General features: G+C 35.3%; 2 long non-coding RNA genes across 3 annotated transcripts in view; one reads left to right on the forward strand and one right to left on the reverse strand.

Moving 5' to 3' along the window:
• Nucleotides 1–1426: 1426 nt before the first annotated feature.
• Nucleotides 1427–26402, reverse strand: part of LOC109501538 — an 89375-nt gene continuing 64399 nt past the window's right edge. The window contains exons 2-7 of one of the 2 annotated variants that reach the window (XR_006600664.1): nucleotides 10920–11068; nucleotides 10016–10094; nucleotides 8275–8417; nucleotides 8161–8193; nucleotides 2278–2319; nucleotides 1427–1786 (exon numbers count right to left, since the gene is read on the reverse strand). This is a non-coding gene — a long non-coding RNA (uncharacterized LOC109501538). The remainder of the gene's footprint in view (nucleotides 1787–2277; nucleotides 2320–8160; nucleotides 8194–8274; nucleotides 8418–10015; nucleotides 10095–10919; nucleotides 11069–26402) is intronic. The other variant, XR_002159664.2, reaches the window with a different exon arrangement.
• Nucleotides 19942–26402, forward strand: part of LOC123386579 — a 36641-nt gene continuing 30180 nt past the window's right edge. The window contains exon 1 of the long non-coding RNA XR_006600665.1: nucleotides 19942–20573. This is a non-coding gene — a long non-coding RNA (uncharacterized LOC123386579). The remainder of the gene's footprint in view (nucleotides 20574–26402) is intronic.

Here is a 26402-nt window from a genome sequence, read left to right on the forward strand (position 1 = left end):
TAGGCATCCGACTTCAGCCAGGTCACGATCTCGCGGTCCGTGAGTTCGAGCCCCGCGTCGGGCTCCGGGCTGATGGCTCGGAGCCTGGAGCCTGTTTCCAATTCTGTGTCTCCCTCTCTCTCTGCCCCTCCCCCGTTCATGCTCTGTCTCTCTCTGTCCCAAAAATAAATAAACGTTGAAAAAAAATTTTTTTAAATAAAAAAAAAAGTTTCATATGGAAAAATAACAGGGTTTTAACTCAGCAAAAATATTTTGGAAACTGTGGAATTAACCTCATTGATATGATTGATTACAGATGGTGACATGGACAAATGCAAGGCATAGTATTTCCAGGTTAAGTACTACTGTGTTTCAATTAAATTGTGGATCAAAAGAACAGAACATCTTCCTTTGAATTCTCTGGAGTATCAAGTCTCATCTACCCTAAACAGCTTCTTGTATGAGGGAGTCTTGCTGAGAGAATGCTTTCAAGGGTCAAGGTAAATGGCTTATGATTAGATGGTAGTGAAAACACGAAATACATTGATTAGTCTGTAGTGTATAATGACTAATTTTACTTAAACTGATTCCTTGACCCTGTCAGTGCTATCGTTTGCATACCACTTTGGCTTTATAAACACACTTCTCCCATCCCCTTCCACTCTCTTAATCTGACACTCTGGAATGCAATTTTTATTAGCTTGTTAGCAGTACAACATTATTAACTAAATGGCACTTTTGCCCCTTCTGTCAGGGTCCAATCAACATGGGTAGGCTGGATGTTTAGGGATAGTAATGATATGTTAACAGTGAATAATTTTAACATATTAATTGTTTATTCCTCTAGTTGTGAGACTCTGGAAATACTAATGACAGTAGCCTTGGTTGATTTTACATTTCTTTTAGCTGAGATGATTAGTATACTGAAATGTTGAAATGTCACTTCTGACATTTTTTGTTGCAATCAAAGTCAGGTTATCATACATTTGTAATGTTTTTCAAAAGAAAATAATTAGGAAGTGAGCACTTTTGTTTAATTTTTCCCCATTAGGAAACATTCTTTTTTATGTTAAAAAAATACCTATTATTATTATATACCAACTTCAACGAAATCAACTGGTGTATCAAATGAATATATATATATACACCACATATCCTATAATATAGTAACATAAACCCTAAATGTTATCATACCATCTTAATACCTTCGCAGATAAATTTTAACAGTTCAGTTTATAGAACTCTAAAATCCTTTCAAAACAGTCTGTGACCTGAGAAAAGGAGTTCATCCATTTCTAGACATTTTCCACAGTAATCAGGTATACAGACACACATATACTTAAATACACACACATATTTTTAATATATGTGGATATGGGTGATGTAATGCAAAGAAAGAATAAAATACAAATTAAAAAATACAACTGAAGACATAACTAAGCAAATATCTGGGGAAAATCATTCAAATATGATAGATAAGGGTTTATTATATTTAATATATAAATAGTGTATATTTATTAATGAGAAAGAAAAATATCAAGATGCTAATAAAAAAAAAAAATAAAGTGAGGAGAGGGGACAAAGAACCTGAGCAGATAGGCCAAAGAAGTTATACATACAAGACAGAAATTACTCACCTTCAGTAATAAATCAAGGAAACACAAATTATAGTGTCACAAAAACATTTCCCTACCAAGAACAAAGAGATATAATTTTTTTTTTTTAAGTAAGAAGTTCAGGTCAAAATGGACCACTAAGTTTAAACTTGAAGGTACTGCTCCCAATCCAGGACAGTGTCAGATTAAAGCTAAAAAGAAAAAGACATATCAGGATTCAAAAGGAAGATAAACTCATGTATATTTTAAAAAGTTACAACAAACCACTATAAACTTTATGCTAATATATCCTTTAAATAGATATACAATTTTCCAAAAAAATTAAAAGACACAAGGGGCGCCTGCATAGCTTAGTCAGTTGAGCATCTGATATCTGACTCTTAATTTCAGTTCCGGTCTTGATCTCAGGGTTGTGAGTTCAAGCCCCATGTTGGGTTCTGGGCTGGATGTGAAGCATACTTAAAAAAATTTTTTTTAATTAAAAGGAACAAAATTAATGTAATAAGAAATAAAAAAACCTAGAAACATGACCATTACATACATTTAGTCATTAATCAAATTCTGGTCTCTAATAAAAATGTACATATATATAAAAACTTCCATGACCAATGAGGAAATGATGAACTATTCAATAAGTGGTGCTTGGTAATTGGTTATGTATATGGAAAGATACTATACTTACCTCATTTCATACAGAGTAGTCAGTTCCAATTGGAAGTAAGATCTAAATAAAGAAAAAAATCTTTCAACATTTATATGACAATATATATAAAATTTCTTTATAACTCGTGATAGGGAATTAGTTTTCAATCATGATTCAAAATCTTAATTAAAAAATAAAACTTTGAATACATTAAAATTATTATAAAGCAAAATGGTAATCTTGGAGAGAAGTTAAATAAAATACTAAAACTGACCAATATATTGTATCTATTATATGGAGAGTATTCTTCAGTTTAGACGTCTGTTACTGGCAATATGGCAAACCAGAGACACTGAAAGCCTCCTGCTATAAACATATAAAAGTGTTTGATTAAATCCATACTTTCAAGTAAATAAACAACTCTATGAAATAATAAAATGTGCCAGTTCCAGGATCAAAACAAGAACAAAACTGCAGAGAGATAAGGAGGCTCTAAAACTTCTGGCCATATTGGTCTTCTAGAGCAAAGCATTCTGGGGATAAAGCTTTGGATTTGCAGTGCCAGGAGTCACACTGGAAACAGTCCTGAGATGCTACACCTTCAATGAGGTGGGTAAGCTAAAACACAAAACTGCAAGGAAAATTGGCCCTCTCATCCTTCACACTTTAGGTAGTGATTAATCAAAGTCTTCTGATCAATTACAGGACCACTGGCTAGCCTTGTATGGGTATAATGCCTGAATCAATATAAGTTGCATAATTTTAAATTCTTGAATCCAAAAAACAGTGTAGATCTAGGTCTGTAATGCTCTTCAGTACCTAGCAAAAACGAATGCAGTTTAACTGTGGAGGAAGTATTATCCAATTTATGTTTCAAAAAATTCTTGCAAAAAAACAATATCTAAAACAGGTCTCCTAGTACTGAAATTATCAGTTACAATATACAAAATAATTATGCCTTGTACACTTAATAAAAGATGGAAATAAAAAATATGAGCAGTGAAAAATTAAATAAGCAGGAAAATTTATAAAAGAACCTAAGAAAAGCCCTAGAAATGAAAAATATAGTTCAAGTCAAAAACACAGATGAGGGGTTAAGCATAACTGAAGAGAAAATTAGTCAATCATACCATCACAAAAAATTTCTCAGAATATAGCACAGAATTAAAATAAGGGAAATATTAAATATTAATCAACATGGAAGATGAAGAGAGAGATGGAAGAGGGGAAATATTTAAAAGAAAATGGTGCAAATTTTATTCAGAATTGATAAAAGTCATGAATCCTTAGATTCAAGAAGCCCTAAGAATTTCAAACACAATGTATAAATAAAAATTCACACCTGGAAATATCATAGTGAAAGTACAATGCATCAAAAATATTACTCTAAAGAAGAAAAAGAGAAAAGAGGGTCCTTAAAAAAAAAATCCTAATGAGATTGGCAGCTGATTTCCTAACAGCAAAGATGGAAGCCATAGAACTCTGGACTGATATGTTTAAAGCCTGGAAATAAAAGTGAAAACCTAGAGTTCAAAGCTTAGCAACTCTATATTTTAATAGTAACTGAAATAGTAAAACATTTTCAAGTATATGAAAAAAAGTGTCAGTGAAAAAAATATAGACCTAAATGATTTCTTCTGTCTCACAAAAAATGTCTGAGGATTAAGAAAATGTTAAAAACATAGATAAATGTAAACAAAAATGAATATATAAACCAATTATAATTGTAGCATTAAATTAGTTGTAACATTAAAAATAAGCAAAAGTATTAGATAATGAGTCTATTAAACCAGGAAGGAAATAATGGCACTAGAGTATTCTAAAGACCTTGGGGTAAATAGACTAACTTTTTAGTCTTTAACTATGCATGTCAATGTTTCTACTGTGAGATCAAAGGAAAAGAAAAAGATATACTTTTTTAAATAAAATATACATTTTAAATGAGTGGAGGCTAGTAGAATGAGAAAGAAATAAAATGAAAAAATATCCTCAATCTATTTAATTGAAGGAAAGAGGACAAGGCAAATTTAAATTTTCTCATAAGCACATACATATTCAGCACATTTCTTAGTGATTTACTCATTTAGTTCTCATAACAATCCACAATCCTAAGAGACAGGTAGTATTATTATCCTCATCTACATTTTACAACTGAATAACAAAAATGTCACATATATATTTTTTTAATTCAACTAAGGTACTTACAGGAAATATGATAACCTTAAATGTACTTTTTTAATTGTGATGAAAAATACATACTATAAAATTTATCATTTTTACTTGTTATTATTAAATACTACATTTGTTGTTTAACTTTTATAGGGCAAAATAAGGAAATAAAAAGTATAGATTTTGGAATGAAGAAGACTGTGAGGTATTGGCATAAGATACACAAATAATAGCTCAAGGGAACACAAAAAGAATATAGAAATAGAACCACATGTATATCCTTTCTTGATTGTCATCAAAAGCACAAAGGCAATTCAATAAAGAAAAGCCATTTCAATAAATAATGCTGGAGCAACTTGCTAACTTTATAGGAGGTTGTGGGGGGAGTGGGTGGAAATGAACCTTAGGCCCTACCTCACTTTCTATGGAAAGAGTTGGCATGGCTCATCGACCTAAATGTCAAAACTAAAATCTCAAAGTTTCTAAAAGAAAATAAATGCAAATATCTTTGCAACCTTTAGGACAGCAAAAATTTCTTACACTGTACACACACACAAATAAAAAGAGTAACCATAAAAATAATTGATAAATTGAATTTCATTGAGTTTAGAAGAAATTATTTCCAAAATATTTGATAATGGTTTTTATACAAAATATACTAAGAACTCATAAATCAGTTATGAAGATACAAAAAATCCAACTTAAAAAATGGTCAGAAATCTTGAAAAGATTTTTTACAAAAAAAAAAAAATGCCCAATAAACCTATTAAAAGGTACCTAACATCATTAGCCATTAGGGAAATGCAAATTAAAACTACAACATTACAGTATCACATCTACTACAATTGGTAAAATCAAAAGACTGATGAAGATTTATGCTTCTGCAAAATTCTTATGTGATGGAATTTGAGGTGGAACCTTTGGGAAGTAATTAGGCGTAGATGAAGTCATTGAAGTAAGGCCCTCATAAGGGAATTGATGTCCTTGTAAGAAGAGGAAGAGAGGGGGGCCTAGGTGGCTCAGTTGGTTAAGTGTCGACTTCAGCTCAGGTCATGATCTCATGGTTTGTGAGTTTGAGTCCAGCATCAGGCTCACTGTTGTCACTGCAGAGCCCACTTTGGATCCTCTGCCCCCTCTCTCTTCACTCTTTCCCCTACCTTCCTTCCTTTCTGTCTCATCTTCTCCCTTTCCCTTACCACCATGTGATGACACAGGGAGAATGTGGCCATCTGCAAGTCAGGAAGAGAGCTCTCATCAAGAACTGGATCATGCCAGAAACTGCTCCTGACCTTGGACTAGCCCGATCTAGCCTCCAGAATTGTAAGCCCCTGAGTCTATGGTATTTTTTTTTTTTTTTTTTTTTTTTTTTTTTTTGGTAATAAAGGCAGTTTGAGCTGACTGAAACAACCAACAATAAATGTTTTTAAGGACTTGGAACATCTGAAAACTCATATATTGCTAGTGGAATATGCAGTGGTACAACCACTTGGGAATCCTATTTAACAGTTTCTTGTAAAGTTAAACACTATGACCCAGGAATTCCACATCTAGGTATTAATCCAGTACGAATCAAGAATATTCACAGAGGGGCACGTGGGCTGCTGAGTCGGTTAAGCCTCTGACTTCGGCTCAGGTCATGATCTCACAGTTCGTGAGTTCGAGCCCTGCGTTAGATTCGGTGCTAACAGCTCAGAGCCTGGAGTCTGCTTCAGATTCTGTGTCTCCCTCTCTCTGCCCCTCCCCTGGCTCAAGCTCGCTCTCTCTCCCTCGAAAATAAACATTAAAAATTAAAAAAAAAAAAAAAAGAATATTCACAGAAGCCTATTCACAGTAACCAAAAACTTGAAACAGTTTATTGATCAGCAGGAGATGGATAAGCAATTGTGATATACAACTCAGTCACTATAAATAAAATTTTGAAAACTACAGCTGCCTCCAGTAAAATGGATGACTCTCAAAAACATTCAGAATCCAGACAAAAAAGAATGCAAACTGTGTGATTCTATTTATGTTGAACCCAAGAATAGGGAAAATTTATCTATACTGATAAAAATCAGAAAGTGGTGGTAGTGGTCTGAACTGACTAAAAGGAACACACAAGAATTTTCTGTAGTGAAAGAAACTCGTCTACATTTTTATGTATCGGCAGTTACATGGGGCTATAAACTGATTGACCTACATAATACTTAAAGGTCTGTGCATTTTATTGTATTCAGCTTAGACTTCAATTATATAAAAATTATTAAGCAAATGGATAACTAAAAATTCAGGCTGCTGACTCATTTTGAACAAATTCACCTTCAGGGTTTAATTCCTAAGCAGTGTTCCTCCCAATGAGTAATTCAGACCACCTGCATAGACATAACCCAAGAGCTGTGTTAAATATTAGATTCCAGTGCCTTACCCACATCATATCAATCAGAGTAAAATGCATTAATATTGCATGTTACATTTTCTATTTAGATAAATGGTCACCATTCTTATGTACCGTTATTATGCTGGATATAAATTGATAAGAAAAATGTTACCCTAAAATGGTTTCTTTCTCTCCAGTATTTTTCATTTCCTCTCTGAGTGCTGTATGAATGATGTTCCTGTATTTGTCTCTTTCTGTAAGAATAGAAAAGTCCTAGGCCCTAATGTGTTGGTGGAAAGAGCACCTTACAGGTTGAATCATTCTCCATTGGTCAGAAATAGTCAACACATTACTATTAACAGCCTGCTTAGAGTCAGCCTGTCAATGAAACCCATCAGAACATTTGGGGACCCTGGTTATGGTAAGTCATAAATTACTGCTTCCAGTTTTACTTTATCTGCATTCATTAGTTCAATTTAAATCACTACCCAAACTGTATTGCACTGGCACCTCATTAGCTTCCAAAATCCTTGAGGACAAGGATTCTTTCTCCAATGCCATTTCAATCTCAACATCTAGTGAGTCTTAGGTGCTTAGTAAATAATGGTAGATTCAATGTAAGAATTAATAAAGCAACAAAAACTGTCCTGTAGCATATCCCTATCTAATTCCTTATCCTTGCCACTAATCAGCATCTTTGGACAGAAATATTCTATGGGTTACTAATTCATTCTATTTTACTCACTTGTAGCCTATGTATTTCATTTTGATTTCAGAATATTAGGAAAGAAGTAAGCCCTTTCCTGCCCCCAAGATGTGACCTTCCCTGATAGGAACTGTGGACCCCAGGAACACTAAATTGCTTGCAGTTCATTTGCACACATCAGAATGTTGCTTGCCTTATTGCTTTTGGTCATGGTCTCCCCCCAACCAAAAAGTCTTCTCTGATCCTTTGGTCTCAGCAGAGTCAGCTGCTCCTCTCCCAGGTGCCTGCAATATCACATGCCCATCCCTGAAACTCTTTGTATCATTTTATATTAATCTGTACCATATTCCACATTTGTAGCTTTCTCTTTCATTAGAGTATGAGCCTATTATGTATGGTGAATATAAGTATTGACTTCTATATAACTCTAACACATGCCTGTGCTTAACTCACATGATTTGAGAGAATGCATTCTGTCAAATGTCGAGTTCACACACAAAGTACCCACAGCATGTCACATATTGCTGCCTAATAATGCTAGGAATCAAATAAGATCATATCTCCTTCCAATGGTTACTAATTTTTTAAGTTTCAAAACTTTGGGGATGGGTTTGACATTAAAATCACCAAACTATTGTTAATGAATCTTTCTACTTCTTGTTTCGAGGGTGTGGGGGAGGGAGACATTTACCTGTGTCCAGTCCTCTGGCATCTCTCCCGTTCTCTATATGGAGTAACAAGAGCTTGGAGTAAGATAGTGACTATGAACATGGAAAGGAAAAAATGGCCATGAAACAATACTCACATGGTCATCAGCCCTGCTCATGCAGGAGGATGAAGAAAAGGCAAGAAGGATGCACAGATGGTTGCAAAGTATTGAGCCTGACAGCTTTCTGGGGTACGAAGGATGATCTATTTATTTGACAGAAACCTGCTGATAGCTTTGGCCTGTGGAGACAAAGGGATGTTATTCCAAGCAGAGGCCAGAGCAGCATGAACATCAGACAGTGACTTAGCCCTGAAAGAACTGGCCAGGAAACGCTAAGGCCTGAGAGCTGAGATTGGCCACTTCCCTCTCTTTTATGTGTTGCCCAGATTTTCCTCCTCCTCTCCAAAGCTTTCATCTAGCTGAGTGCTACTCACCCTTCCAGGATGAGCCAAATATTTTTGTAGGGTTTTATAGTTCATGAAGCCCTGTCACATCATGGTCTCATCAACCCTATGCAATAGAAACACATTCTCATTTTATAGTCAAGGAATCTGAATGGTAGTAAGAGGCGGGATTAGGAGTTGAGCAGAGGGATTGTGAAGTTTTTTTTTTTTTTCAATTTCTACTATTTAACAATATATCAGTTTCTCTAGGAGACAGAGACAGGCCTTTTGACCCAAGGGGTCCATCTTTTGGGAGACAACAAACATTAAATACATCAGATAATTAGAGAATAAGTTAAGTGTGTGCATTGATAACTATATATTAGTAAGTGTATAACAGTATGTCAACACAGATTTCTGTAAAAAACCTGCCACGTTAAAATCCAGCATGCCATTTGTGTAAAGAATCTTTTAAATATTTATTCAATCTTAGTGGCCAAAGACAGAATAATACAGAACTAGAGCTTTTATGGAGATTTTATAGGACCTCTAGCCTATTTGACTATATAGGACCTCTATCTTGAGAAGCTGAATTTCTCCACTTATAAAAATGCATTTTTTTTGCATATTTCCACATAAAATAAAGAACACACATAAAAGAAAAGCTCCATAAATTCAACACACGTTGTAAGAAAAAAAGAAAAATAAGCGTATTTTAAAAATAATACATCTATTTTAACATTTTAGTCTGAAATAGGAAGATGGAGTGCTTGATGTGTCAGAAATATAACTTAATATGTGAGTTTCATGTTTATTGACTTTCTTATATTAAAAATGCTCTACTTAGGGGGGCTCCTGGGTGGCTCAGTCGGTTAAGCGTCCGACTTCGGCTCAGGTCATGATCTCACAGTCTGTGAGTTGGAGCACCGTGTCAGGCTCTGTGCTGACAGCTCGGAGCCTGGAGCCTGTTTCAGATTCTGTGTCTCCCTCTCTCTGTGCCCCTCCCCTACTCATGCTCTGTCTCTCTGTGTCTCAAAAATAAATAAAAACATTAAAAAAAATAAAAACGCTCTACTTAGTAAAGCAGAAGAAACTAAGAATTGATTTCAAAAGGTAGTAATTTAGTTCTCCTAGAGGAAATCACTTTTGACGCTGATTTAAAATAATTTACAGAACATGAATCCTTTCTAAGGATCCATGTTCTGCTTTTTGAGGATTATTTTTTTCCAAGCAGGTGTTAATTACAGTTTTTAGTCTAGTGTGTGTGGCAATGACAGGGGGTGCAGTTTTGAGATTCTTCTCTAAACTCACCCCAGTACCTCAGTCCTCAATGAAGCTGGAGTAAAATAGGCTTCAGTCTTAAAGACGTTTTACCAAATTCCATGGTGTTTACAAACAAAGCATTTTTTTTTCTTATCCTTGAAAAAATGAAAAACAGCTTCAAATCACTCTACCTGGGTTATTCATTCAACATCTTCCTTCAGCTTATTGCCATCCAGGAGAGGAGTTCTCTGTCCAGTTGAATAACAGACTCTGGATTAAAAGAGTTCAAACAAGAACAAAGGAGGGAAGGTTCTATGTAAGAAGGGCTTGTGTTAGAGAGGGAGCAGATAATGCATTTGATTTTATTTGTTAAATGAAGCTATTATCCTCTTCTTCCACCAAGGCTGTAGTGCAGAATATAGGAAACAGAAATGTCTAGAGGCCTATCTTGAAGAGGAGAAGACTGAGTCATCAAAGACACCCAGTTGTGTGTGGGAGTCATCACTGGGGGTTGAATTATCAGGCCAAAAACAACTAGGCATGGCTCAGTTTCTGGAGCTGTTTCATGTCAGGGTTAACTCCCACTTCAAAGAAACCCAGCAGACGGGAAATGAAAGTTCAGGACATCTTCCTTTGAATCTGTTTTCAAAATGGCTCATGCAGTTTGCTGGCTGGTATCTTGCAAAGGCGTATTTCAATGTTCATCATTACTATTTGCCTTTTATCAAGAGCCAATAATATGCACTGAAGATGCACATGTACGTATAAATTACTATCCTTCACTTATGAGGTTGGTGATGATAACATTGCAATTCTTTTGGGAGAATATAGCTAGAAAACTCTATGAGTGACCCCCACACACCCTCAATAAGAAAACCAGGTCCAAATAAAGTAGTTGGAAAAGTTATTAATAAGAGATGAGAAGACTTTCAAGGGAAGACAGAACACCAGGAGCTGGATACAAGTTTCATGGAAGGGAGCAAAGAAGCATTTGAAGGAAAAAAGGAGAAAAGTAAAGACACCCCTTCCTCCCTCCTTCCTGTTCTGTTTAGTCAAATAGAAATAAGCAAATTTTCCCAAATGAATCATCCGTACCTTCTTGGTGAATAGATCTTCATCTTGTAAGGAAAATGAAATCTCTCTGAGCAGTTTCAGACTCTGATTCTTGGGCTTCTGATCCTTAGGCGTATGATGGTTTAAGGTTAATGTGTTCTCTCTTGCAGTGCCCCAGATCCTGTCTGTACCTGGTAATCCATGTGAGCACAAGTATGAAAGCAGGGACCATGATAATCGTCAAGAAGTCAGTTTTGTCTAGCCCTAGCCTAAACCAACAAATTTAGAAGTTGCCAGGAGAGATCTCCTAGCACAGTAAAACAAACACATAAAAGAGCTCTCCTTGCTCTTTCTGGGAGCAGAGACCCTCTTATTCTTTTCTTGCAGGTATTCTGATCCTATAGCATTTCTTTCTCTTTCCGACTCTGTTCACAAACAGCATCTTCATTCTGGGCTCCCACAGCCACTGAACCAAAATGGGGAAAATCGTGGTGAAGGAGATTCTAGCACTAACAAAATCCCTGCAGGCTCCTTGATGTTACCACTTTGACTCCTTCAAGGGGTCTTGCTGTTATTATTTTGCATACCTGAGTTAACGTTTTCTTTCTTTGTCACGTTCTTTCCTGTTAAATATTTTATAGTATGAATTTTTCATCTAAATTTTTAAATAGTTAATGTACATGTTCAAAAATTTAAAACATACTAAAAAGTACTTAAAAATCCTCACTTATAAAAACAGTCACTCTTATCCAAGGCTCCCAGTTTCACCTAGTTCATACCTCATTATACATCCCACTGTCTGAATGACAGCCTTGCTGGATAAAGGATTTGGGGGGGGCATAATTTTCCTCTTCAGCACATTGAATATTTCCTACTACTCCCTTCTGGTCTGCCAAGTGTCAGTGGACAGGTCGGTTACTACCTTTATACATCTACCCTTGTAGGTTAAGGCCTGTTTGTCCCTAGCTGCTTTCAGAATTCTGTTTATCTTTGTATTTTGCAAGGTTCGCAGCACAGATTCACTGTGATATGCTGTGGAGAAGACCTATTCCTGTTACATCTGAAGGGAGTTCTCTGTGCCTCCTGGATTTGGATGTCTGCTTCCTTCCCCAAATTAGCAAAGTTCTCAGCTATAGTTTGTTCAAGTAAACCTTCTTCCCCTTTCTCTCTCCTCCTCCTCCTCCTCCTCTTCTTCTTCTTCTTCTTCTGGAACTCCTATGATACAGATATTATTACATTTCATTGAATCACTTAGTTCTCCAATTCTCCCCTCATGGTCTAGTATTTTCTTCTTTTTCTCTCAACTTCATAATTTTCCATAATTTTATCTTCTATTTCACTTATTCTCCCCTCTGCTTCCTCCATTCTTCCTGTCACTACATCTAGTTTATTTTGCACCACATTAACAGCATTTCTTAATTTGTTGTAACTGTTTCTTAGCTCCTTGATCTTTGCAACAATAGATTCTCAGCTGTCTTCTATGCTTTTTTTCCTAGCCCTTAAGATTATAAGCCCATAATCTTATGACTATTATCCTAATTTTTTTTTAATCAGATGTATTTTTTATATGTTTTGAGCCATTCTCTAGCTGTCATTTCTTCCTCGAATTTCTTTTGAGGAGAATTCTTCTACTTAGCCATTTTGGCGAGTTTTCTGTCCTTTAATAGCTTGTTATATGTCCTGCACCTGCGAGCACTACTATATTAAAAACAAGTCATACACTGTCCAGGGCCTGGCCCTTCAAGAGATGTGTTTGGAATGTGTTGTGTGCTCTCTGTTGTGACTCTGGTTGCTTTATCTCCCTAGTCATAGTGGTGATTTGGACCTTCCACCAGGTGTGTTTGATTTGTTCATTTAAGTAATCCTGGAAAAAATTTAAATAAGGGTGTGGTGGAAGAAGCCTTGTCCCATATAAAGAGAGAAATGACAGGGGTGGGGAAAAAGAAGAGAAAAAAAAATTGACCAGGCAGAGAATCAGAGAAACTATATGGCTTAATCCAGAGAGAGAGGAAAATAAAGAGATACAGAAGAGGTGTAAAAAGAATAGGTTTAAAAACATCTGCTTAAACAAACCAACAACCAGAATAGAGAAGAAATAAGAGGAAGAAAGAAAAAAAATATGTGTAAATATGTAAAATAAGAATTGATCAAGAATCAAATCAGAAAATGCAAAATCTCTGGACCAATATTTGATGATGCCTTGGAACCGGTGGGTGTGCTGATCTGAAGGAGGAGCTGTCTGGTTAGATCAGTGTCAAACTTGTTCTGTTAGATACCCAGTTACCAGGCATAGAGGGGTGTGGTTTGGTGTAGGCGGGTTCCACCTACACTGTGGACCAGCTGTCCCTTTCCCTGAAGCCCTACCTTGTTGGTGATGGGGAGAAAAATGGCGACACCCCAGTTTCTTCTCCCCAGACTGAACATCCCAGACCACTCTGTTCAGGTTGTCCTCACAGTGCCAAGGCAGCTAGTTTGTCCTGCTCCACAATCTTCCATGCCTCCCAGGTGGTCTGGTGGGATTCAAACCCCGACATCTTAAAGGATCCTGCTTCATGTGCACCGGTTCCAGGGTAGTGCCACTCTGCCCCACCAACAAAGGGCCTCTGGCTAGCTGGTGCCTGCAGGGTCTTTTGTCCTTCTGGAGAGCCTTTATACCTTCTTCCCACCTTCTTCAAGAGAAGGGACTGTGCTTTCTGACTGTACCTCTGAGCTCGCTATTGAGCCTGGGGCTGGCTCCCCCTTCCCCCAGGTGCATGTACAGGGCAGCTGGTCCCAGTCCAGAGGAAGTCCCACAACCCTGGGTTGTCACCCCTAAGGCTGTTTCCAAGTTAGAAATTGGTTCTTTGTTTTTTTCATTCCCTGGTCAGTGATCTGGAGAGGTTTTTTCTCTTGTCCAAATACAATCCTACACTTCCACAGCCTCTCTTTCTCTTCCTTTTGTCTCTCCACAGAAGGGGATCCCTCTCCTCCAGGCCTATAGCTCCCATTTTATCTCTCCCAGTTTGCAATCACACACCTATGGCCCACCAAGCTGTCCACGTGGGCCCTTGGAGATGTTTCTGTCACTCTGCAGCCTGGATTCCTGGAATTCCAAGTCTTCTGGCCTCAATACTGCTGTTTTTGAGGGATGAGGGAACTTCAGGCCCCCCTAATTCTCCACCATATTGACTCCTTCCATGCCAATCTTTTATGATATCTGGATTTTGATTCAGAGGTAGGAAGGCTATCTCCATTATAGGATTATAAAGGAATTCTCAGATATTTCTTTCTACTATTCTTATTATATAATGTAATTTGCCCTTTTTCCTATTGTGTAATGTGATATATGGATCCAACTTTATTTTGTTCCATTTTTGGATCCATTGTGAAATGCTAAATTCTCATATAAATGTTAGGGTTTTGTTTTCGTTTTTGACTATCAATTTTTTCCCATTGTCTTTCTAGTCATGTTTTATATTTTAATATCTGGTAGAGCTAGTTCACATACATTGCCCCTTTTTAAAAAGTATGTCTGCTGTTTATCTTTCCAGTGAGTTAGATTGTATTATTCCAAACAAAACAATAAATAAATCAATAATTCTTTTGTACTTGGATATCCAGTTTTCCCAGTACCATTTATTTTATTGATTTTAATTGAAGTATAGTTGACATACAATGTTACATTAGTTTTGGGTGTACCATAGTGATTCAGCAATTCTATAGGTTATGCTGTTCTCACCACAAGTCTAGCTACCATCTGCCACCATACAATGATATTACAATACCATTGACTATATTCCCTATACCTTTCATCCTTATGACTTCTTCATCCCCTAACTGGAAGTCAGTACCTCCCATTCCCCTTCACCCATTTTGCCCAGGCCCCCACCACTTTCCCTGTGGCAACCACGAATTTGTTTTCTGTATTTATGAGTCTGTTTCTATTTTTTTGTTCATTTTTGTTTTTAGATTGCACATATAAGAGAACTCATATGGTATTTGTCTTTAGCTATCTAATTTCACTTAGCATTACAACCTCTAGGTCCATCCATGTTGTCACAAATCACAAGATCTCATTTTTTATCACTGAGTAATATTCCACTGTATATTCCCAATACCATTTATTGTAGACTATCCTTTTCCCACTTGGTGCCCTTATCAAAGTTTAGTTCACTCTATATGTGTGGTTGTATTTCTGAACTCTAGATTCTTTGTCATTGGTCTATGTGTCTGGTTTTATACTAGTACCATGATGTTTTGATAACTATAGCTTTGTAACATCATCTGAAATTAGGAAATGTGATACCATTGGCTTTGTTCTTTCTCAAGATTGCTTTAGCTATTCAAAAATGCTTTGGTCTTTTGAGGTTCCATGTGAATTTTAGGATTATTATTACTATTTCTATGAAAAATGCCTTCAGAGTTTGATAGGGATTTTGTTGAATTTGTACGCTGCTATGGGTAGACATTTTAACAATATTAATTCTTCCAATCCATGTAAATATAGGCTAGTTTTCCATTTACTTGTGTCATCTTCAATTTCCTTCATCAACATTTTATAGTTTTCAGTGTATAGGTCTTTTGCTTCCTTGGTTAAATTTATTCCTAAGTACACAATGTTTGATAGTATTGTAAATGGTATGGTCTTCTCAATTCCTCTTCTGATAGCTCATTTTTAGTACATAGAAACACAACTAATTTTTTATATGATTTTGTATTCTGAAACTTCACTGAATTTATTTCTTCTAATATTTTTGGGTAGAGACTTTACGGTTTTCTCTTCTATATAGAGGGTCATGTCATCTGCAAACAGAGATGATTTTACTTATTTCCAGTTAGGATGCTTTTTATATCTTTGTCTTACCTAAGTATTCTGGTTAGAACTTCCAGTACTATGTTGAATAAAAGTGCTTAAATGTGTCTTATTCCTGATCTTAGAGGAAAACTTTCAACTTTTCATCAATGAGTATGATGTTAGCTATAGACTAGCCATACATGGCCTTTATTATGTTAAGGTATGTTTCTTTTACACCTTAGTTGTTGACAGTTTTTTCTCATAAAAAGATGTTGATTTTTGTCAAATGCTTTTATTGCATCCATTGCAATGATCAGGTGATTGCTACCCTTTATTCTGCTAATATAATATATCACATTGACTGATTTCATATGTTTAACCTCCTTGCATCCCAGAGATAAATCCCTCTTGATCATGGTAGGATTGTTTTTAGATATTGTTGAAAAAAAGTGAAACTGAACCCCTATATCACACCATTCACAAATCAACTCAAATTGGATTAAAGACTTAAATATAGGATCTAAAACTATAAAACTTCTAAAGTAAAATAGGAACAAAGCTCTTTGACATTGATCATGACAATACTTTTTTTCTTTTAATGTGACCTTAAATACAGACAACAAACACAAAAACAAATGGGACTACATCAAACCAAAAAGATCCTATGCAGCAATGGAAACAATCAACAGAATGAAAAGGCAAACTGTGACATAGGAGAAAATATTTCCAAACTATGTATCTCACAGGGGTTAATATCTAAAATGTATAAGGCACTCCTACAACTCAATAGCCAAAAAATTAAAAAATCTAATTACAAATGGGCCAAGGACCTGAACAGACATCTTCCAAAGGAGACACACAAATGACCAGCAGGCATATGAAAAGGTACTCCACATCTCCAATGATCAAGAAAATGCAAACCAAAACCACAATTAGATATTGCCTTAGATCTCTTAAGATGAATATTATCCAAGACACAGAGATTACAAGTGCTGCTGAGGACGTAGAGCAAGGGGAACTCTTCCACAATGTTGGTGGGATTGTAAATTGGTACAGCCTTTATACAAAACAGTATGGAGAGTCCTCAAAAATAAAACTAAAACTGGCATATGATCCAGCAATCCCACTTCTCAGGATATAGACAAAGGAAGTGGAATTACTATCTTAAAGAGATATCTGCACTCCCATTTTTTTTATAGCATTATCAAATAGCCAAGATATGGAAATAACCTAAGTGTCTGTCAACAAATGAATGGGTGAAGAAAACGTATATCTGTATATACAGATATAAATATATATCTGTATATTGTATATATATTTATATCTGTATATACAATAGAATATTATTCAGCCATAAAGAAGTAGGAAATCCCGGCATTTGTAACAACATGGATCCATCTGGAGAACACTATGCTAGCTGAAATAAATCAGAAAAAGACAAGTGCTGTATGATCACACGTATATGGAATCTTTAAAAAAAAAAAAGTCAGTCATAGAAACAGTAGAATGGTGCTTGTCAGAGGCTAGGAAGAGGGCAAAATAGGGAGGTGTTGGTCAAAGTGTATAAACTTTCAGTTGTAAGATGAATAAATTTTGGGGATCTAATGTACAGCATGGTGACTATAGTTAATACTATATTTTATGCTTGAAATTTGCTAAGAGTAAACCTTTAGTGTTCATACTACCAAAAAAATGGTAACTATGTAAGGTAATGGATATATTAATTAACTAAATTGTGGTAATCATTTCACAATGTATATTATCATGTTGTACACTGCACTTTTAATATATACAATTTGTCAATTATACCTCAATAAAACTGGAAAAAAATCAATACCTGCAGTGATTATTTAAATGTATAGAGTAATGTAGAGAGAAATGACAGGTATATCATATCCAAGTATGGTTTTTCCATTTTCCTAAGTCTTCTGTATTCTTAAATAGCATTTTAAAGTTATGTTCATATAGAAATATTTTTCTAAGGATGTCTTTTTATCATTTTTGTTGCTTTTATAAACAGGATATTAACTATTCCGTTAAATATATATTTTTATATATCCTATGAATGTAGTGTAGTGTTAAGCATGTTCACATTGTTGTGCAATAGATGTCTAGAACATTTTCATCTTGCAAAACTAAAATACTATACCCCTCCATTATAGTTTAAATTTTATATTGTGTATATGAACAGTTAATATCTTCATTTTGTTTTATTTTCTGTTTCACCAGCTTTCTAAATCCTTTTATTGTTTTTAATGGTTTTAAAATGATCATCTTTGGTTTCTGTATATATCACATCTGCAAATAGTGAGAGTTTTATCTCTTCCATGAAAATTTGTTTACTTCTGATTTTTTTTCTCTTGTCTCTGTCTTGGCTATGATCTCCCGTAAAATGTTAAGTAACAGAGGTGATAGTGGACATCCTTATCTTGTTCCTGACTTTAGTGAAAAGTTCATTAAGATACATTTTATCATGTTTGCTGTATTTGGTTTAGTCTTATTTTTATTGGAGGTTTTAAAAAATTCTAATTAAGCAACATGTTGAGCTTTTTCAGTATTACAAGTTATTTCTTCTTAGATGTATTCATATGATGGGTTATATTAATAGGTTTCTTATCATTAAGCCATCCTTACTTTCCTGTAAAATTCATCATGGTCCCAAAGTATTGTTCTTTTAATGTGCTTAAGGATTCTGTGCTTATTTTGGATATTTGTATCTATATTCAAAAATGAAATTGACTTGTAACAGTCTAAGTCAAACTTGGTCATTTTCCTTCTTTTTCTATGTTTGGAAACAGTTAAAAGAGCATTGAATTATGTGCTTTTTAAGGTTTAGCTGAATTACCCTATAAAATCTAGAAAGTCAGCTAAGTGTTGTGGTGCTTTAGGTGGGTTGCCCCATGAAAACTTCCTTTCTCTCACTCTCTTTTTTTCTCCTGGTTAAATTGAGTTTTTCAATTCTTTCTTTCTTTCCCAGAGTCATTGTTGGTACCATATTGTCTTAGAAAACCATCCACTTCACCCAGTTTTTATTTCCATGTTTTTAGTAAAGAAACTGAATTTAGGGGACATGCACTGATACAGTGATGACATTATTATTCATTATGAATATTATTATCCATTAATAATAGGAATGTGAAAAGCTGGAAACTAGAAAAGATTCTACCTATAATTTAAACCTTTTTTTCCGTTTTCAAAAGCTAGAAGAATTTTAGAAAAGAAAATTTAATTTGCAAGTTTCTTCAGTCATTTACATTTCTAATGAGAAATAAATACACTCAGTAACAAACTTACAAACCTCAGGAAGTCCTAATAGGGAAATATCCTTACACCAGGCTGCACACTAAGTTCTTCACGGGTCATATGTATTTTAGAGAACTCTAAAGCTTGTACATACCATAAATCTCAGAATTGAAGAAGAGTTCTCATGCCTACAGAATGACTTAGCAGATACAGGAAGAGACAGAGTTTTCCTAAAGATAAAGGTGCTAAACACAACATAAGGACACATATGTTCCTGAGAGAAACATTTAAGGAATTCTTCACTGTATATCATGAAATAAAAAAATAATTATTCAAAGGAATGAGAAAATCAAATCCACACAAAACCAGAATAATTAAAATCTACATGAATTAGGCTTTTAGAAGAATTAGTAAGTTACCTAAGTTATCAAGTTTGGAAGTCCTATTCTCATTTCTAATACTTTAGCACATTTATACAGATTTTTTTTCCTTTTTTCCTTTATTCTGCTTTATCACATTTCTTTCTTTAGAGCACACATATTTTTTACCTTATAAGATTTAAACTTAAAAAGGACCCAAGAACATTTTCCCTTTTCAGCTATAGTTTAAAATCATTTTTAAAGAACGATTTTCTAGAACCATGAATGCTTGGAAGAAAGCATTCTAGAAAGAAGCTCAAGAATTGCTTAGGCAATTCAAATACTAAAGCACAAAGCACAATGTAAAATATATAAAACAATGAGTTAATCTTCTACCAAGGAGGAAAATGGGTCATAAAGAATAAAGAATACAACCAGATACAGACTAAGCACCTAACATTGAAATTAGATTACAAGTTCAATATTTTTTTCTCCATTTATCAAATCAAGTCAGTTCTATGTGTCTGATTCTAGGAAATTAATAAAATTCAAGACAAATTAGAATAATTTCCTTTGGGAGAGAAAATCATCTAGCAAGACTATAGGTAGAAAAGGGCGTATTTTCAGCTCCAATGTCTGGCACTTGAAACTATATACAATTCTAATCACATACATGCTAATAACAAGGAAGGGGTTCAATCATTCTATTTCTTAATAGAGGTGGTATAAGTTATTTATTGAATCCTGATGAAAGAGCCTACAATATTTTCCTTTCACTCCATTGGAAAGGACTGTAATTACATGGAAATCCATGATAATGTATTAAAGATCCCATGTCACTGCTCTGTAGAGCACTTAGAATGGAGTAACATTACGCCACACAGGGCAATTAGAATGCAACTAATTAGTGTCATTTACTGGGAAAAGCAACTGATTAATTATGTTTAGACATTGCTGCTGAGAGAAAACTCAGAGCCTATAGCTTCTAAATTGCATGCTCCGCCATTAAGCTAATCGAACACCTCTGCTAGCTCAATAGTTACCCCATATTTAATTCAGCCTCACTATCCAGCTAATACAGGCACCCCTGAAGTTCTGCACTAATGCTATGTTCATGAAACTACTGTACATCAGAATTACAGTGTACTTTTCCCTCTATCACATTAGGAGAGTAATTAGTAAGGCAGCTGTGCAGCTACAGACTTCTAGACTCAACTCGGTGGGTAATAATATATTTCATCGTCATAGAAACAATATCCTAGCACCTTCAGCACATCAGTTTGGAAAATGAGAATCGCCGAGGGACTCAAAGGAGGAGATGTGAGTATCTTTGTCAGCCTCTTGAAGCTACCGTGTCAAGAAGGCATTTTTAAAAGGGCCCCATACTCATGCCCAAATTTTGCCAAGTACCCATTTACCCTCAAATGTCTCATTTTGCTTTCCTGAAATGATTCTGATAATTGCCTCTCCTCTGTCATCTCCGTGTTTATGCCACACCAGGGTGGGAGGTGAGGCCAGATGGTTATTTGAAAGCGTCTCAGCCTGGCTTGCAGAATTTCTTTAAAGAAAAAGCTGCTAAACACCAGAATCAAAATAACCACAATAGAAGGACAAATAGGCTCCTAAGAGACACAACTAAGGACTTCTTCAACACAAATCATATAATTAAAAAATAATTATTCACGAGAATAAGTCTACTCCATTACATTTCTACTTAAATCTGAAATTTGTTCTTAAGGCTGCTAGGGAGGATATTCAACTCCACTTCTGCTGTGTGCAGGAACAGCAGAGGCCCATCCAAGGTGAGCATTCACTCCTTCTTACAGATCCACTGAGTTCTGTCCACAACGCAGGTGGTGAGTCCCAGACCGTGTTGTAAAAAACGATCTCCATTATGAACTGAGCCTGACCCAAAGAGAGGGGACCTTGGCGGGCTGAATTTTTAAGTTGACAATTTATAATGTCAACTAGGACATCTCCTCTCCTTTTAAATTCTTTCTTCTCCCTCTGCCCCTGCCCAATTCCAGGCTTCTATTGGTTTCCATCTGTGCTATCAATTATCATAGGTTCATCATTTCATATTTAACATGTAGAAGATTTATGTATGAATCTTATTAAAATGCAATATACCTATGGTTAGCAATACTGTATTGCATACTTGAAATGTGCTAAGAGGGTATATCTTAAGTGTTCTCATTGAAGGAGGAAGAAGGTGAGGAGGAAGAGAAAAAAAACGGTAACTGTGTGAGATTATGGATAGATGGATGTGTTAATTAGCTTGATTGTGATGATTTCACCATGTATATCAAACACCAAACTGTACACTCTAAGTAGAAATAATTTTTATTTATCAGTTATACCTCAATAAAGCTGAAACAAAATGCAGACTCCAACTTGGTAGGTTTTGTATTTGGCACAAGGTTTGACATTTCTACCAAGTGCCAATGTCCTCTTAATGCAACAGGCCAGCCACACATGCCTTGAGTAGCAAGTTTCTAAGTGACCTGCTTGTGTCTAGTTTCTCCCTTTCCAAAGCACCCTTAAATATTGCATTTGGGTTAATTTCTCTAAAGTTACACTTTATGAAATGTGACTCCAGGGTTTTCTGTAATAGAATCAGATCCCATTTGAGACCTGATTAGTCATAACTTCTTGGGGTGATGTCCCCAAAACTCCAATTTTAACAATCATACCCCAACGGTTCTCACGTACCCTAAAATTTGAGAATTGCTATCATAAGGCAAGTATAATAGCCTTATCAAGTTATTTGCTCTTTCTAAAGCATTTTTAATGAAGACTTCAACGTTTTATTTATTTTTTGAGAGAGAGAGAGTGAGTGATTGGGGAGGATCAAAAGCGGACTCTGCGCTGACAGGGTGACAGCAATGAGCTCAATGGGGGGCTTGAACTCCTGAACGCCAAGATCCAAGATCGTGACAGGAGTTGAAGCCAGTCGCACAACCAAATGAGCCACACAGGTGCCCCCTAAAACAATTTTTAATGGTCTCTTACTAGTGAATAAAATTCCAAGTTTCTCACCTGATATTTAACTTTTTGCATTTTCTATTCTCCATGCCTTTGTTATGCTGGTCCTACATATTTAGGGAGAGAGAAGCTGACATAATAAAAATGGTAATAACTGTCCTTACTGAGCATTCATTCATCTCATTTTACCCACTGAAATCTCACCATTCGTGTGTGATAATTTATTTCATTTCACTATCTTAACCCTTTGAGGTACATAATATTTCCTCCATTTTACAGATGACAAATGTGAATGTCAGAGAGGCAGGTTTATTGGTGTGATGGATTCAGAAGCTCATGCTATTTTCAACCATATTACATAACCTGGAAAGTCACCTGAATTGCTTTATAAATGTTTCCCTCTCAAATCATTATTTGAATGGCAAACAACTGGCAAAAAATTATGGCCATTTCTGGTGCACGCAACGAATTTTGGACCTATGTGCTAGACAAAATCACAGAGTTTTGCTGTACTGATGAAGCAAAGTGTTTCTAGTCCCCCTTTCTTTCTAAAGCTCTATTAAATTTTGCTTGTAATAGTCTAGCTCTCAGAATGACTCTCCAGACTAGTTGCAATAAAGAGTCTTTATAAAATATACAGGCCACGAATCCATCTTAAAAATTTAAAACCATCTGTGCATTGTTCGCCTAACACAGAACATATTTATTTGCACAATTCATGTACATTCTGTTGTCACAGAATATCAACGAATCACCAAGAGCTGTTGATGAATTTAAAGTAATATTTAGTATTGTTTATAAAAGACATTCCTGTAAAAATGTAAAAACTACTTTAACAGGAGACTGAATTTTGCCATTTTTTACATTAGCACTTTATAAATGGAGTGTATAAATCAATCATCAAATGGCATGTATTAAGAACTCTCAAGCATATGGTGCTATCTGAGGCAATGCATGAATAAAGCAGACACATCACTGTGATCTCCATTCCTAAAATAGAAAACGTGACATGGCAGAAAGTGAACAAGAATAGTTTTGTATCTCTTAACGTAATTGTCCCATTTGTCACTGGATTAAGGAAAAGAGGGCAATTTAGCACAAACCATTACTTTCTGTGGGTTACAGGGATTGGGACATTCAAAGAAACTTTTTCTACTGGTAAAATATCTCTAGGAATCTTGGAAAATATGTATGACCTCATATTAAGCGGGTATCACCAGTATCAAGCTAAGGATTTTGAATGGTCAGTTAGTGCTGTTTTGATTTGCAAAATAAATTAGGAAAGCAAATCAGTCACTAAGAAGATCTTAAATGATTTCTTTAACACCACATAAGTAAAATCAAATCATCTTGTATGAGCCAAAAGGAAAGGATCCTCACAAATATTTTTTAAGTTTTTAATTGAAGTGTAGTTGACACAGAATATTAGTGTCAGGTGTATGACACAGTGATTCAACAATTGTATACATTATGAAATGCTCACCATGATAAGAGTTGTTACCATCTGTCACCACATAAACTTTTACAATATTATTGACTATATCCCCTATGCTGTGCTTTTCATCCCTTGTGACTTATTTTATAACTGGAAGTTTGTACCTCTTAGTCCTTGTCACTTATTTCGCCCATTCCTCCACCTCCCCTTTCTTCTGTCAACCACTAGTCTCTAGGAGTCTGTTTCTGTCTGATTTGTTTTTTAGGTTCCATGTGTAAGTGAAGTCATATAGTACTTGTCTTTCTCTAAGAATAATATAGTCTAGGTTCATCTTAGTGGTCATAAATGGCAAGATCGCATTCTTTTTAGAGCAGAGTAATATCACACACACACACACACACACACACACACACATCATCTTTATCCATTCATCCATAGATGGACACAGGTTGCCTCCATATCTTGACTATTATACATAATTCTGCAATAAACATAGGGGTGCATCCTCCCAAGTCTTTTAATGGGAAGTCTGGTCAACTAAGTCAGAGGCCCAATTCTGAATTTCAATACATGAAAAAATACAAGTTATATGTAACATGATAAACTGTATGGGGCACAGACATAAATTAAAAGTAACAACAATAATAATGATAAAGACTAAAGGAGTAGTTACTATACTACTGCTATAATACTGGATTAAATTATATTCCGCCTTCTTATTAGGCATATTGCATAGCACAAGGAATGCTGAGAGGCAAAATGCTGATTTCTTAAAATATTCTATTGCTCCTTATAGTTCTAATATCCCATACTTCTGTTTTTCCATAGAATCTTCCTATGAGTCTTTAACCCTAATGAAAAAAAGTAAATGGGGTTAAGCTGCTACTTTAATGGCTGAGACATAGGTCATTACTTTAAAACTGCAGAGTAAAACTTTCCATGTAAAATATTTTTTGGATGTTTGACTGATGCTTTAGACTTAGGGTTTTTTAAATTCAGAAACAAATACCATATCCCTGTGTGCCTATCCCTTCTACAATAGAACTCATTTACTCTAGAAACAGAGACATTTATTAGCATCTAAATTTTTAGTCACTGAAATCAAAAGTTCAAATATGTATGTTAACACAGCATTAAATATTATAGGTCCAATTTTATTAAGGTTCTTTGTTACCTAAGGATGGGCTATTGAAACAGGTTATCTAAACATGAATAGTAACCTTCCTTAGAGGATAACCACTCTCCCTCCTTCTGTTCCAGATCTAGCTATTTTTGTAACTCATTCCTGATAATTAGGAATGTGTCTGTCAAGTCACAGGCAAAGACGATCCAGCCCCGTCATTCCTTCTTATTCATAGTGAGTTTTCTCTGGCCATAGATATTAAACTTCATAAACCAATAGAAAAATTTCATAAACCAAGAAAAAAAATATTGAAAACAATATCTCCGACAATATCTGTTTTTCTAACTGTATGTGCCCTATTGAAGCCAGGTACTTCCTGTGCCCCTCACCCCCAATTCAGACATTCATCAATTCTCTAAATCTTTGATCTTGCTGTCTTCCCTCCCTTTTCTTTCTCTCTCCCTTTCTTCTTCCTTTCTTTCTCCCTCATATCAATTCATATTTCTTTTAGATTTTAAATACTTTATGACCTCTTTCTGTGGAAACTATACAATTAATAATTTAATAGCTTATTGTAATTTTCTCATAACTGTACATGGACCTACAGTAAGAAAGCCTATTGTAATAAATTGACTTTTCACATCTCTGGGCCATGAAAATTTATTTTTGGTCTGAGGCATCATTCTTCAGAGTAAGATCATTCAGGAATTTGCCATTTAAAAAAAAATAGAATAGGGAAATCATGTTAACATGTGAAAAGCAACCAGAAAACTGTTCTCTTTGCAATTCTCTCCACTTTACTATAGATGTATGTGTATGTATACATGAATATAATGACATGGAGAGGGACCTGCCTGACAATAGTCATGAAAGTAATAGTCAATCTAAGATATCAGAACCTTGGTGGCCATTTAATAGAGTCTGCCAGGAAGTATAATGGTATCCACACTTGCACTCAGTTCTTGTTCAGCTTGGACCCCATTGGAGTTCTTCTTCCCCAACACAATAGAGTATTACTATGGCAGCTTGCAAAGTAGCAGGACAGGACCATCCTGTTGCTCATGAGCAGCTTGGAACAGTCGTTTTGCACTATGAACATCTTTAGGACTAGCTCTGAAAAACTCTTGACAATTTTTGTAATTATAAACAATAAAAGACCTGAAATAAAGAAATCACTCCTCTGCTATAGAACAGAGTGGGGCACAAATAGATAAGTAATTTGGGGGCAGGGGAGGGGAAGGCCAGAAATTTGCACTGGACCAGCATAGAGGATGCAAATTCATATCAAAATCTTACTATGTATTATTTGTAAGTTGTTTTATGTATTTATAGTTCCAATAAGAGCATGGATTCTAGACTCAAACGGCTTTCCTTTAAATCAATTCTCCACCAGTTACAGCTCTATGACCTTGGGCAAATTTCTTAACTTCTCCGAGCCACCAAGTCCTCAGTATTAAAATGGAGATAATAGTATGCAGTACCCATAAAATGCAGAGGCATAGACGCTCTTATGTTATTGTGTTTTATTTTTAAATTTTGATTTACTTCCCTCCGACTTACTTCTGGAGTTTATTAAAAGTACAGATTTATTCAGTGGAAAAACAGA

Source organism: Felis catus, chromosome B4 (assembly GCF_018350175.1).
Source record: "Felis catus isolate Fca126 chromosome B4, F.catus_Fca126_mat1.0, whole genome shotgun sequence".
In the NCBI taxonomy this organism is placed as follows: domain Eukaryota; kingdom Metazoa; phylum Chordata; class Mammalia; order Carnivora; family Felidae; genus Felis; species Felis catus.